Here is a 14300-nt window from a genome sequence, read left to right on the forward strand (position 1 = left end):
CTCTTATGTGGCACCTAGTCCATGACCTCGTACCACAACCTCGTCAGATAGGAGGTCTGTCTCTTCTCATTGTCCTAGTGGGGTTCCTCATTCTAGTGGGGGTGGATGTGGCAATTGTTTTGGGAAAATAATAGATATGCTTCCAATTCCCCGTCAAAGAATGTGCAAGCACAACAGGCGGTGGATTCAAATGCCTACGACCCTACAACGGTTCCTTATCATGTGAGGAGGACATATGGGAGCATCATTGAGGATAGTATAGTAAGGGGAAGAATGTCATAGCACACATGCATCACTTTGTAAATATTGAGTTTAGAAACATTTGGGGCATTGATTGGAGAAATCAAGACAATACAAACAAGCAATACATTCTATGTGTAGTGGAGACAGAGTTTCCTGTGTCACACCCTGACTTACAATTTAATGACCTCAAAATATTGGATCGTATGCGGGGTCATGTGAGTCATAGGAAATGGTTGATTGTTGCCAAGGCAATCAAGCGTAGTGGCATCAAGCCGCTAGGAGAATTAGAAAAATATTGGAAGAAGGCTAAAAGATGTATCAAGAAAATCTCGATCTATTTAATCAACAAAGAGAAGCATCCCGAGTATGCACACATAAAAGTGGGGCTTCTCATCTTGGATCGGGTGTGGAAAGCCATATTTCCTTGCTCAATTTGTAAGTATTTGAACTCTTAATATTTTGTATTCAAAATTTTGGTTTCCAAAGAATTAAATCTTATATAAATTGTTCTTTTTTAATGTGTGTTTAACATAAGAAAATGTGGTGGGCCGCTCTCATTTTCATGAGGAGGAGAAGTATGACATTATTTATCACAATGGAATCTCGGCCAAAATTGAATAGTTGCGACAATACGTTATCGCTATAGAAAGGTGCGAAAAGAAAAATATTTTTATTTCAAAAGAGTTATTCTCATCAATTTTGATTTTATGCATAAATAGATGCATAAAGAATTTATTTTTATTCCAAAAGAGTTATTCTCATCAATTTTGATTTTATGCATAAATAGGTGCATAAAGAATTTATTTTTATTCCAAAAGAGTTATTCTCATCAATTTTAATTTTATGCATAAATAGGTGCATAAGAAAATTTATTTTTATTTTAAAAGAGTTATTCTCATCAATTTTGATTTTATGCATAAATAGATGCATAAAGAATTTATTTTTATTCCAAAAGAGTTATTCTCATCAATTTTGATTTTATGCATAAATAGGTGCATAAAGAATTTATTTTTATTCCAAAAGAGTTATTCTCATCAATTTTAATTTTATGCATAAATAGGTGCATAAGGAAATTTATTTTTATTTTAAAAGAGTTATTCTCATCAATTTTAATTTTATGCATAAATAGGTGCATAAGGAAATTTATTTTTATTTTAAAAGAGTTATTCTCATCAATTTTGATTTTATGCATAAATAGATGCATAAAGAATTTATTTTTATTCCAAAAGAGTTATTCTCATCAATTTTGATTTTATGCATAAATAGATGCTTAAAGAATTTATTTTTATTCCAAAAGAGTTATTCTCATCAATTTTGATTTTATGCATAAATAGATGCATAAGAAAATTTATTTTTATTTCAAAAGAGTTATTCTCATCAATTTTGATTTTATGCATAAATAGATGCATAAAGAATTTATTTTTATTCCAAAAGAGTTATTCTCATCAATTTTGATTTCATGCATAAATAGGTGCATAAAGAATTTATTTTTATTCCAAAAGAGTTATTCTCATCAATTTTGATTTTATGCATAAAAAGGTGCATAAAGAAATTTTTTTTTATTTCAAAAGAGTTATTCTCATCAATTTTAAAGAATTTATTTTTATTCCAAAAAAGTTATTCTTATCAATTTTGATTTTATGCATAAATAGGTGCATAAAGAATTTATTTTTATTCCAAAAGAGTTATTCTCGTCAATTTTGATTTTATGCGTAAATAGGTGCGTAAAGAATTTAGTTTTATTCCAAAAGAGTTATTCTCATCAATTTTGATTTCATGCATAGAAAGGTGCATAAAGAACTTTATTTTTATTTCAAAAGAGTTATTTTCATCAATTTTCATTTTATACATAGGAAGATGCATATAGAAATTTATTTTTATTTTAAAAGAGTTATTCTCATCAATTTTCATTTTATGCATAGGAAGATGTATAAAGAAATTTATTTTTATTTCAAAAGAGTTATTCTCATCAATTTTTATTTTATGCATAGGAAGATGTATAAAGAAATTTATTTTTATTTCAAAAGAGTTATTTTCGTCAATTTTCATTTTTTACATAGGAAGATGCATAAAGAAATTTATTTTTATTTCAAAAGAGTTATTTTCATCAATTTTTATTTTATGCATAAGAAGATGCATAAAGAAATTTATTTTTATTTCAAAAGAGTTATTCTCATCAATTTTGATTTTATGCATAGAAAGATGCATAAAGAAATTATTTTTAATTCAAAAGAATTATTCTCCTTAAAATTAAAATTATGCATAAATAGATGTGTAAAGAATCTTTATATAAAAAATAAGGATTCTCTTGCATTCTAAGAATAGATGTGATGAGATGTGATGCGAATCAAATAGATGAGAATGAATGGATGGATAGATGTGATGAGAATGAGAGGTAAATAGATGTGATGAGGTGGGATGCGAATCAGATAGATGGGAATGAATGGATGGATGGATGTGATGAGAATAGGAGTGAAAAGAATGTGAGGTGAAAAGATAGATGGGAATGAATGGATGGATGGATGTGATGAGAATAGGAGTGACGAGAATGTGAGGTGAAAAGATGTAATGAGAAGTAATGTGATGAGAATAGGATGTGATGAGAATAGGAGTGACGAGAATGTGAGGTGAATAGATGTGATAAGAAGTAATGTGAATCTAATAGATGGGAATGAATGGATGGATGGATGTGGATGTATGTAAAGAATAGAAGTGGATGGGAATGAATGGATGGATGGATGTGATGAGAATAGGAGTGACGAGAATGTGAGGTGAATAGATGTGATGAGAAGTAATGTGAATCTGATAGATGGGAATGAATGGATGGATGGATGTGGATGTATGTGAAGAATAGAAGTGGATGTATGTTAAAGAATGGATGTGGATGTGTGTATGTGAAAGGATAGATGTGGATGTTTATGTGATAAATATGGATGTGGATGTGTGTGAAAGGATAGATGTGGATGTGTATGTGATAAGTATGGATGTGGATGTATATGAAGCATAGAAGTGGATGTATGTGATAGAATGGATGTGGATGTGCGTATGTGAAAGGATGGATGTGGATGTATGTGAACAATAGAAGTGGATGTATGTTAAAGAATGGATGTGGATGTGTGTATGTGAAAGGATAGATGTGGATGTTTATGATAAATATGGATGTGTATGTGTGTGAAAGGATAGATGTGGATGTGTATAGATGTGGATGTGTGTGAAAGGATAGATGTGGATGTGTATGTGATAAGTATGGATGTGGATGTATGTGAAGCATAGAAGTGGATGTATGTGATAGAATGGATGTGGATGTGCGTATGTGAAAGGATGGATGTGGATGTATGTGAAGAATAGAAGTGGATGTATGTTAAAGAATGGATGTGGATGTGTGTATACGAAAGGATAGATGTGGATGTGTATGTGATAAATATGGATGTGGATGTATGTGAAAGGATAGATGTGGATGTGTATCTGATAAGTATGGATGTGGATGTATGTGAAGCATAGAAGTGGATGTATGTGATAGAATAGATGTGGATGTGTGTATGTGAAAGGATGGATGTGGATGTATGTGAAGAATAGAAGTGGATGTATGTGATAGAATGGATGTCGATGTGTGTATGTGAAAGGATAGATGTGGATGTTTATGTAATAAATATGGATGTGAATGTATGTGGGAGAATATATGTGGATGTAAATGTAATGGATATGAACGAGAATTAAAGCGATGAGATGTGATGTAAATTGGATAGATATGAATGATAAGGGATGTGAATGAATGTGATAGCATATGAATTGGGATGTGAATGAATGTGATAGCATATGAATCAGGATGTGAATGAATGTGATAGCATATGAATCGGGATGTGAATGAATGATATAGTATGTGAATGAATGATAAGGGATGTGAATGGATGTGATGTGATGTGAATCGGGATGTGAATGAATGATATAGGATGTGAATGAATGATAAGGGATGTGAATGGATGATAAGGGATGTGATGTGAATCATCGGGATGTAAATGAACGATAAGGGACATGAATGAATGTGTTAGCATGTGAATCTGGATGTGAATGAATGAGATGTGATGTGAAATGAATGTGATAAGATGTGATGTAAACTGAATAGATGTTAATGTATGTGAAGTGATGAGATATATGGGTAGATGCAAGTGGATGAGACTTGATGAGAGGATAAATGAGGAAATAAGTGATGAGATAGAAAAAGATGTGATTAGATAAGAATGGGAATGCTTTTGAAATGAGGTGGATTGATGTGTGGATAATGTGGATTGATGTGCATGGATGTTTGGATGATGTGGATTGACATGTGGATTGATGTGGATGGATGTATGGAAGATATGGATGGATGTGTGGATAATGTGGATTGATGTGGATGATGTGGATTGGTGTGTGTATGATGAGTGAATGATGTGGATGGATGTATGGATGAGGTGGATTGATGTGTGGATAATGTGGATTGATGTGCATGGATGTTTGAATGGTGTGGATTGATGTGGATGGATGTATGGATGATGTGGATTGATGTGTGGATGATGTGATTGGATGTGATTTGATGTAGGAATGATGTGATGTGACAGGGATCGATGATGAAAATAAAATTGTGGTAAGATGAAAAAAAGATGGGGTCTAATGTGAAAGGATGCAGAGTAATGAGAAAAGATGAAAATATTGTTGGAACTGTATTTATTTGTGAAATCTGTTTTTAAATGACTGTTTTATGTCAAGAATGTTGGGGAAGCATTTTGACCGTCTTGTGAATGAGGTTGTTGAGACCTATCTGTTAAAGTTACAACTACTAAAACGGAGAGTCATTGGAGGACGTCTCGCGTACCAAGGTCAGCCGAGGTCTTGACCAGTCTCGGTTTGATTAAATGGTGAGCTTCCGGTACAGTAAATGAGGGACCAAGGAAGCGGCCTATGAGTGAAGCGCTAGGTGACCTGCGAAGGATCCTAGAGGGTGCTGACCATACGGTGCTCGGGCTCTTGGTCGCCAAAGATACCCACGAGTACGTCGGGAAAGATATTGGAACAAGGAGTAAGAGTTGTTTTCTGAATTCGGGCATGGATCTGGTTGATTGACCTTGCTGGTCCTCAACGGATGAATCCATGGCTCTTTTATATGGATCTGTTGGTTGATTTGCTGAGGATCTTCAACGGAGATTCCATCTGGATATTTTTATGTGCTTATATTGCCGGGTACTATGAGCTAGGAACTATAGAAAAGGCCCCTAAGTGAACAGGTGGTGAGCGTTCTGGTTGCCAATGATGCCATAGGTACACCGATGAAGGAAGGAATTAGAAATTAGGATTCAACTGGATAATTAGAGGATTATGATCAGTAACACTATGGTTTCATTAAATGATTATTTTAAAGATTGTTGAATCTATGAAAAAGGCAAGTTTATATTGGGTGTGTAAGTGGTGTGACTAGTTTTATGTTTGCATGAGTATCCGGCTAGGGGGCCTGGGAACTTTTTTCCCTCGTACTCGGGACAAAACCTAACCAAATTCCTAATTGGATCCCATCACTACAGTGGTTGGGCGGTTGGCTAACCCATGGGACTGGATGGGGTTAGGCTGGACTAACATGTGTTTATTGGTCATCAGTACTACCAAACCATGTGGCTAGATTTGTGAGCTTACCTTTGAGTTTATCATTGAGTGGTTGGATAAGCTTAGCCATTTGTAGTCAAGGGCAGGGTGGAGCTTTTGAAGGAGGCTCCGTTGGGGAAAAGGGGGGAGAATTGAGCTTTTGAGTGGCCATGGGTTGGTTGTGGGAAAGTTCGTAGGATTTTGTTGAGGAGGAGAGGACTTGCCTGCCCGTTGGTCACCAAATCATCTTTGTCGATTAGATAGGTACTGCCTTAGGTGGTGTGGTTTGGGCGAATTATTGAGGGTTTTGTCGTGAGAGTCAAAGGATGGAGTTGCCATCATGGAAGCCTTGGGCTTCTAAGAAATATTTGGGCACCCAATGCTGCCGAGTGATAAAGGGCCGTGGTTGTCGAGGCTTCTTGGTTTTTGGTCAACGAGGCTTTGAGCTAGGTGTAGTTTGTCGTGAGGATAGAGAGAGGAATAATAAGGTAGTCCTTCATGAGGATAGTACTTTTATAGCCTTACTCAAGGCTTGTACCAAGAACCAAGATTTTTATAGAGGTATTAGAATACATAACAAAATTATGTATGTAGTGAATACCATAGATTATAAAGCCGTGGCATTCAATCACGATCAGGTTGATTGAATTCCATTCCTTTATAAGACATGGCATTTCTTTTGTGGCCTTGTGCAAGGCTTATACCAAGAACAAAGATTTGTATAGAGGCAGTAGAATACACAAGACTATTTTGAAAAGGGGTTTTCTTGAGAAGTGCTTGGACACTTTAGTGAACGGATATGTGGTGTGCTTACAAGAGTAGCAAGGTGCAAGGGTATGTAGCAAATAGGTAGCAACAAGCAATGGCTAAAATTGAGCAGTAGGTAACACCAGGTCCAATGGAATGGAGAAGGCAACTAAGTCCAAGGGTATAGTAGCAAACATGGGATACAACTATGGCTAAGACTATCAGCGCCTTAGCTAATTGGGACGAACGGACACCCGTTTGACCTTACGAAGAGTACGCCAAGCCTCTTAAGGCTGTAATGGGCTATGTGAGAATATAAAAAGCAAAAACAAAAACAAAAAGAAAAGAAAAGAAAAAAGACTATAATTGCTCATTAAGGAGCATTTAGGCAGCATTTAGGCACTCTGACATGGCCACGATAGAGGGATTGCCAAGGATCACACAAGGACTGAATCCAATGGCTGACATCTTCGAGCCATTGAGATCTATGCCGCAAATTCACCTCCCAATGTCATTGGCCATAGCTATAAGAAGCATGTCATCGGGTGTTTTACACCCCCTAGCACCTTGATCCCACCGGGCTTTGGTTCCTTGCCTAACATTCTCGCAAACCCTATAAGAACCAACCCTTTCCTGGATGCCCACACCTTGGATATACTAACTAGTCTAGGAAGGGGAGTGGCCCAAGGACTCATTGAGTCTCTTCCAACAAGAGCACTCACATACCGCCTCAGGGACTCGTACAGAAATATGGTTGTACAAATTTCCAAAATTATGGGCAAATATGACGGAACAACAGACCCTGTTCAATTCATTCAAATGTTTGAACAGAGATGTGAAGCCTTTGGAAATCCCAACTGCCCCACTAATGTACATGCGTTGAACTTATGCTTAGAAGGAAAAGCTAGTTGATGGTTCATCACATTGATTCCTGCAATCAAGACCAACTTTAAAACCTTGAAATCAACCTTTCTACAGGGCTTTTCTAGACAAGGTGATCGGTGGAGTACAACAACAAAACTCTATTCGATTGAGCGTCAACCAAATGAATCCATTAGAGATTTTATCCTTCAGATAATACTCTTGGACTCACGTTGTGAGTCATGGAAAAAATTAAACGATGTTAAATTGAGGAGATGTTTCATGATGGGCTTGAAGAATAACAGCTTACACAGCTTGATCATTGTTTCCAATCTGGAAACATTCGATCAATGTTGTAAAGAAGCACTACGTTTAGATGACAACATGCTAGAAGATGATCATGCTATGAGGAGTTCCTCATCTAAACCAAGTGAAGCAATGGCAAAAGAAAGATCAATCTCGAAATTAACATTCCCAAAATTTTATGCAGCCTTGCTTAAAACCTTACAGCCAACATCTCTAAGAGAGGATGAAAACCTTCAAAACCACACATCCTTAATGCCTCTCAAAGTGAGGAATGAAATGCCTTGTGTTAAGTGCAATCACTATACGACCATCCCAATCCTTATTGTGCATACAAGGCACCTGTCCTTCTATATTGCATACATTGTAAAACCTTTAACCATGATACTAAAAAGTGTACCGCTTCATCCACAATGGACTTAAAACCTCCATCTTCCATTAACCAAACAGAAACAGTCCAAAGGGTAGAAACTGTTTAGGAAGCAGTTAATCGAACACTTCAGTGTTCCTATTATCATGGACCTCACAAGGTGGCAGATTGCATAGTTTGGAATACTTCCATTCCCATAGTCACTTACACTTTGCGAGCAACGACCAATGTGTGAACGATGTGGCATTGATCACATGTTCCAAGATTGCCCAAGAGGAATTGCTTCAATGCAACTTGTCTCACAAAATACAACTCTTAACATCTTAAGTGTATAAAATGGGCAACTGGCCATGGTACCCTTGAATGTGCTTACACGCTTACAAGCCAAGGCGTGAGAAACAGTCAAAAGGAAAGAAAAAGACAATACCTCAATATGGGTAGAAGAACATGCTTTAAAATAGAACCTAAAAGAGAAAACAAAACCTTCTAAACCAAAGAAAGACAAGGGAAAAAAAACTATCAAAACCAAGGTAAATTAAAAGACATGGAAAAGGAGCGTGTAGAGGACATAAACCCAAAAGGGGACATAAACACAAAAGAGCCAAAAGCTATACAAGATGCAGAAGCATTCACATTAAAAGACACAACACAAACCACAACACCCATACGTGTGACACAGGATACAAAAACCCAAAAGAAAATTCGATCTCGTTGCATCATGGGTAAACATAATGAAAAACTGACAAATCAAAGAAAGTCGGAGAATGAAACAAGTTCTAGTACATCACTAAGTGAGGATGAAACAAGTTCTTACTCTTCGCTTAGTGCACCACATAGACCAATCAAGAAACTAGAACCCACCCAACCGCCCCAAATGGATAATGATAATCACATGACATATGCAGAATGCAAAAAGCAAGCTCAGGAGAGCATGCTTAGCTTGGTTGAATGTCTTATACAGGGTCATCGATTGTGCCTGAGCCTCATAATGCCAATCCTAAAAGATCAACCAAGATACAAAGCCTAGAAGAGTACCGCTTCCCCTTTCAAGAGGAAGACATACTCTCTACAAAAGAGTCATTTGAAACAGACTGTACAAACTATAGGCTTAAGAAAGCACGTGAGGAATTCAAAATTCCCTTACAAGATTAAAACAGTCTCTCAAAACCTCATTCGGAGGAATGCTCTTCTCTCATGATAACGCCAACAGCACTTACACCTTTAATGGCTCACCCTGAGTTATATAAGAACATAACGAACTCCATAAAATAGGACTGTGAGAATTTGCAAGTTTCCAAACAGACCTCATTAAGAATTGTCAGAGGGCCAAGTGTGCCAGTGTACGCATTGGGTACTCTTAAAAAAGCCGAGACCCAAACAAAGGATGAAAGTGAATGGGAATATGAAACAGAAACAGGATCTGAAACCGAGTCAATAACCAAAACATTCATGGTCCGTTTGGAAGATTCTATCATGGTATGATTGGATTTCCCTATAGGCAATGATGTTAAGCGCAAAAGTGCAATGGCTAGTCTCATAACAGCGTGATAATAGACACTTGGGTGTCATTGGGACAACCTAAACTCATGCTTGTAAGCAAAGTCTTGCAAGAGGAGCCAATGGACAAAACATTGAAGTTCCAAGTTACTTTAGATACACTACTCAAACAATCAATGGGCGATATAGAATTTACATTCCATGTTACCATAGATTCCCTTGAGTATGATGTCCTCCTTGTTGGTGGAACTTGGATAGGTGAATCATTGTATTCAATAGATGAATCCATGCAAACAGTCACCTTGAACACTCCTACAGGCAATGTACAATTGCTATTACGGGAGGAAGAAACCTTGCAGGAGCTGTAACTTCCAACATATCTTACTGAAAAGATCCCTAGGATTTTAGTTGGATTAGAAACTGAAAAGATCCCTAGGATTTTAGTTGGATTGGAAACTGCAAATAAAATCACCACAGCTCAAGCACAGCTTTATCCAACACGAGAACACAATCTCATGACCCTCAAGCTATGGGATTTGTTAGGTCAACCAACACTCACGGCACATCCTGGAAAGGATTACCTTCACACAAGACTTGAACATGCAATGTCTAGGGTACTTTGAACATACAATGTATATTGAAACTAACCCCCTCACTTGCAAGTTTTTTGTGGTTGAGTATGTGTTGGAGGCAGAGTTAATCTTGGGGCATAAATGGACTGTTGCTGCCCAAGCACCACTGTGCTTTGCTAGCGATAGAGTCATCATGATAGTCAACAATAAAAAGTTGACAATACCATACTGTGAGAAAGAGGATCCAACTTTAATGGATTTCTATGATGCTGAACACAAACGAATACAAGCCTCTTCCACAAAATCCCCTCTACACAAGGACCTACCATCTGCATCAACGACCGACTCTCCGATAAAGCATCAACTCCTTCAACCCCATCCACACCTACGAAGTTCAATTCCAAAACCTCACAATCAGTAGCTATTCCTGAAGAAGTTCCCAGAGCCAAACCATCTAGCTCTAACACAAGGAACGCAATGGAAAGACCCTGGATCCTATGCATCTACATCAACAAACCTCATCAAAGGAGACAACCACATGCTCAAAGGCCTCGTCATCGATAGCCACTCCACAATGAGGAACTAAGAATCACCATCTCGTTCTGATGTGATTAAGTCTACGTTCCTTCGGATCCTTCTCTCTTCTCTCCCATTATTAACATCTCTTGATGTCCCCTAACAAAAATCACATGTAACCTTTCCGATGATTGCCAAAAACAAATTGAGTCTCCAAAAAAAAAAGAAAAAAAAAGGGGGGGAAAAAAAGAAAAGGGGCTCACACAAATATAAAAATGCAATCATTCGCAAAAAACCCCACCCCCCACCCCGTTAAGAATTCCCAAAACACCACTAACCTCTTCATTCATTAACTATCTTTTCTTATTCCTTCTGGAGGAACAAAGACCGTTGAACATCAAAGCCATCAACAAAGCTTGTTCATTCTCCCCACACAAAGGTCTTCAACACGCGATCACGTGAACACGATCGCCATTAGGAAGGGAAGGATGTTAATCCAATTATAGGATTAACAAGAGCTACGGCCATTATCTTACATCAAGGAGTCACGATAGATACACCAAAGGGTCATACATTCAAGATATCAAGCAATAGTGTCCAAAGCTATAACTTGGATGGGCGCCCATAATGGTGTGACGGAGTATTTATGGCGATTCCCGCTTCAAGAGCATGTGGTGGCAAGATAGGATGAAGATCTCACATCATCTATGCTTCTGCACTAGTCTTTCTTCTCAGAGTAACCTCATATCAGAGGGATCTTGTACATATTTGCACTCACCCTCATATATATATTCACTCACATATTTCATGCTGTGTGGTTTTTCTCTGATCTCTCGTACATTTGGTCCTTTCATCCTTTTGCCCTCACATGGTATCAGAGCTATCATGAGCAAAGGGATTGAAGACCTCAAGAGCACAAACCATGTATCGTCCTACACCATCATTCTCGGAGGACCAATTTCTCTCACCAGAAGTTGATTCTCTAAATTTTGATTTGGACCACACACGGAATGGGACTTCTTACTCAATGGAAAGTCATGCTCAAGATCTTACTTTGGGAGATGATTAACCCATGTACATCCACTCATCCTCATCACCTTTGCCATCACGATCGCCCTCTCTGACTTTATCAGATTTTGCTTTCAAAGGGGGATACATTCCTTCTGCCATTGTGTTTGTGTGGGACCCTGGCATCCATTTTTTTCTCTCTCATGGTCCCCTTTTTGGGCTGAGAGGGGGTGTGAAAAACAATATTTTTCCCAGCCCTAAAAAGGGGTTTTTTTGGGTATTTTATGATTTATTTGGGGTTTTTTTTATCTTGGATGGTGGCCTACACCTTTTTGGCTAACCGACCAGCACCCCCCCTCTCAATATATATAGCCTTGCCTATCTTTCATTATTGGTGTACCACTTCATTTATGGCCACTACCCACAGCAGCAGGAGCCCCCTCCGCTCTACAGGCCACCGTGGGATAACAGCCCTCTCTGCTATCCTCTGTGTTTCACATCTGCTGGTAAAGGCTGCCTACATTAAGCTTACATGAGTGTTTCACATCAAGCTGACATCAGCGTTTCAAATTAGGCTTACATCAGCGTTTCACATCAAGTTTACATCAACCTCTCATCAACGCATATATGGTCTAAGATCAAAGTTTACATCAACCTGTCATCAACGCATATATGGTCTAAGATCAAAGTTTATCTTTAGCCTTACATTAGAGCTCACATCAGAGCTCACATTAGTGCTTACATCAGCATATCATCTGCGTTTTACCACAGCCCATGGGACAACAGCCCCCTCTGCTATACATAGCGCATATCAACGTTTTTGCCTCAGCTCTTACCATCGGGATAGCAACCCACTCTCTGCTACATCATACCATCGGGACGGCAACCTACTCTCTGCTCCATCGACATCACATCAGGTACGCACCCATGTCACCAGAGCTTGCACACTCGGGGATGGCAATCGTCTCTGCTCCTTTTCCACTTCAGGTACGCAGCACCCATGTCATGAGAGCTTGCTCCCCTCAGGATGATAGCCCTCTTTTCTCCTCACCACCCTTCAGATATGCAGCACCCTTGTCAGCAAAGCTTGCACCCTTCAAGTATGCACCTTCAGGTACGCAGCACCCTTGTCATCACAGCATGCAACCTTCAGGTACGCAACACCCTTGTCACCAAAGCTTTCACCACCTCCACCACTCGGGATGGAAGCCCTCTCTTCTCTTCATCTACCACCTCAGGTATAATAGCACTCTTGTCATCAGAGCCTGTATCACCTCATCTTCCGCTGCCACTACCACCTCGGAGTGCCTCTACATCCACCGATGCGAACCTTCGACACCGACAACCACTCAGAGTGCTTTGCCTCACATCAACATGAGCCTTGGTCACTGATCGTGCTTCAGCTCTCCGACATCATCTCTGCTTTTGCACTGGTCTTTCTTCTCAAAGTCACCTCATATCAGAGGGATCTTGTACATATTTGCACTCACCCTTATATATATATTCAGTCACATATTTCATGATGTGCGGTTTTTCTCTGATCTCTCGTACATCTGATCCTTTCGTCCTTTGCCCTCACATGGTATCAAAGCTATCATGAGCAAAGGGATTGAAGACCTCGAGAGCACACATCATGGATCGTCTACCCGCACTCCTGGAGGACAAATTCCTCTCACCAGAAGTTAGTTCTCCAAACTGTGGTATGGACCACACAGGGAATGGGACTTCTTACTCAGTTGGAGAGTCTTGTTCAAGATCTTACTTTGGGAGACAATCAACCCATGTACATCCACTCATCCTCACCGCCCTCTCTGACTTTATCAGATTTTGTTTCTAGAGGGGGATACATTCCTTCTGCCATTGTGTCTGTGTGGGACCCTAGCATCCATTTTTTCTCTCTCTCATCTTCTCTCATGGTCCCCTTTTTGGCTTGAGAGGGGGTGTGAGAAAACAATATTTTTCCCAGCCCTAAAAAGGGTATTTTTTTTTGGGTATTTTATGATTTATTTGGGGTTTTTTGTCTTGGCCACTGGCCTACACCTTATTGGTGGCTAACCGACTAGCACCCCCCCCCTCAATATATATAGCCTTGCCTATATTTCATCATTGGGACAGCAACCCCCTCTGTTATCATCTGTGTTTTACATCTAATGGTATAGGCCGCCTACATCAGCATTTCACATCATGCTAACATCAGTGTTTCACATCAAGCTTACATGAGCATTTCACATCAGGTTTACATCGACCTGTCATCATCAGTGCCGCTTACATCTCGGCTGACATCAGAGTTTATCTTCAGCCTTACATTAGCGCTTACATTAAGGCTCACATTAGTGCTTACATCAGCATATCATCTGCATTTTACCACAGTCTATGGGACACAGCAGCCCCCTCTGCTATATATAGAACATATTAGCGTTTTTGCCTCGGCTCTCACCGTCGGGATAGTAGCCCACTCTCTGCTACATCATACCATCGGGACAGCAGCCCACTCTCTTCTTAGCTTCACCATCGACATCACATCAGGTACATAGCACCCCTGTCACTAGAGCTTGCACCACTCGGGGACAGCA

The sequence above is a fragment of the Cibotium barometz genome, chromosome 49 (assembly GCF_041138505.1).
Source record: "Cibotium barometz isolate CiBa-2024 chromosome 49, ASM4113850v1, whole genome shotgun sequence".
Lineage (NCBI taxonomy): Eukaryota > Viridiplantae > Streptophyta > Polypodiopsida > Cyatheales > Cibotiaceae > Cibotium > Cibotium barometz.